General features: G+C 41.2%; 1 pseudogene; it reads right to left on the minus strand.

Annotated features, from left to right (window-relative positions):
• Window positions 1-774: 774 nt before the first annotated feature.
• LOC143432118 (U2 spliceosomal RNA) lies at window positions 775-949 on the minus strand (annotated as a pseudogene).
• Window positions 950-1,839: the final 890 nt, after the last annotated feature.

Here is a 1,839-nt window from a genome sequence, read left to right on the forward strand (position 1 = left end):
AATAGAATAAAATAATATAGAACAATTCCGCTGTGCCCGGTGGACACAGCCCCGCACGAACGAACCGTGCTTCGCGTACGTGACCAGCAACCGCGACGGTTTAACTTTTCACGACACTCCACACGGCCTGGAAAACTCCGGACCGCGACGTATCGAGTTACACGGGGTGTAAAGGGCCTCCGTGTACCCCGATCTCTTAATTAAAACAAATAAACGGTGAATTTAATTAAACTAATTGCTGCTATTTCGCAGCGACGACCCGTAAAATCGAGCAAAAAACTCGAATTACGGGCGTACGTGCAAACAGTCTAACACCCAAAATACGGAGAGGTCGAATTCAAAACCAACGGCTATAAGTGTAGAGTTTACACTTATAACCGGGTATAAGGTCGAACAAACCGAATCTACTCGGATTCAAACTCCTCGAAAGTCGAAATGGTCGACCTTGGAGGAGGGACGTCACGTATGGACGTCTAACGTCTACCCGATGCGTTCAACACCACCGCATCGGGAGCACTTTAAACTAAACACGCGGAAGGGACCTCCACCGATATTCCAAGTGCTAGACTTACCAAGTCCGGGGTTCCACCAGCTAAGTCGAACGCACTGAACACTGCACCACACACGAGCACAGCACGCGCGACGCGGATGAAGACGCGACACTCCGGTGAGCGAGTCGGAAAAACACAAGGTAAAATGATACTTATAGCTACTGATGGATAAATCAAAGTGCGTGGGTTTTGACTAGATAAATAAAACTGATCTTTGGAAAAGGCTTATTGAGCCGGTCCCAGAGGCACTGCAATACTGGGTCGACTCGCGGCGGAGGTGGAGCAAGCCCCAGCGGTCCGCCTTTTTCCAAAAATCAGGTTAATATTCTGACTCCTAATGAGGAGTGTATCAGATATTAAGCTGATAAGAACAGATAAGACGTTTATTTAAAAGTTAATGTTCCCCCGGGGCCGAAGCCCCAGGGGTATACACTTGTAGTACAAAGTAATTCATGTTGCTTCCGCACGAATTTGGTTATAAGAATAATATATAACGTAGGATAATGCTATGGGATCCCTCCCTAAAGCGTCCATTGTGATTGTGACATAGTTGTAATCAGGTGAGCATTGCACCATTCAATAAGTTGGCTTAGGTATAATACGAGCCGTGTGCTAGAAGACACGGATAGGCAACTTAACTTCTCAATAGATGAAATAAGATGTCAATATAGTAAACTACATAAATAATAAGTATAGAGTATAAACTATAAAATATGGTTAATGCCGATAAATAAAATATAATAAGTGCAATATTAACGTAACATAAAGTATATGTATGGACTTGGCGTGTTTATAGCGTCAGTGTGCGGATATACGCCTTCCTGTAGTCAGTCGAGTGGGGTTAGGAGGTACCAGCCGCCACCGAGAGGTCCAGAGGAACAGCTATTAGCAATTAGTGCTCGGATTGTGGCCAAAAGTAAGACAAACCAATAAATGTAATAAAATAAAATAAATAAAATAAAGTAAAATAGAGTAAGAAGGTAAAGTCAGGTAAAGTAAAATACAATATTATATGGTACTGTAGAGTAAGGTACGCGCGTAAGAGATAAAAGAAGAAAAGCATTGAAAGGCGAAATGAGGAAAAGTAACTTATTATAAGATAAATCACCATAGAGTGAGGTGAGTAGACAGGACTAAAATAGAATAGTCAGGTGAGTAAAATAAATAGCTAGAAAAAGATAAAGAAAAAGATAAAATAGAAAAGAATAAGGTCCAGTGAAGTAAAATGAAATAAAATGAAATAGAATAGCTAACTTAAATTAGATAGATAGAATAGGTCAATTAACTC

This window comes from Xylocopa sonorina, unplaced genomic scaffold (assembly GCF_050948175.1).
Source record: "Xylocopa sonorina isolate GNS202 unplaced genomic scaffold, iyXylSono1_principal scaffold0027, whole genome shotgun sequence".
In the NCBI taxonomy this organism is placed as follows: domain Eukaryota; kingdom Metazoa; phylum Arthropoda; class Insecta; order Hymenoptera; family Apidae; genus Xylocopa; species Xylocopa sonorina.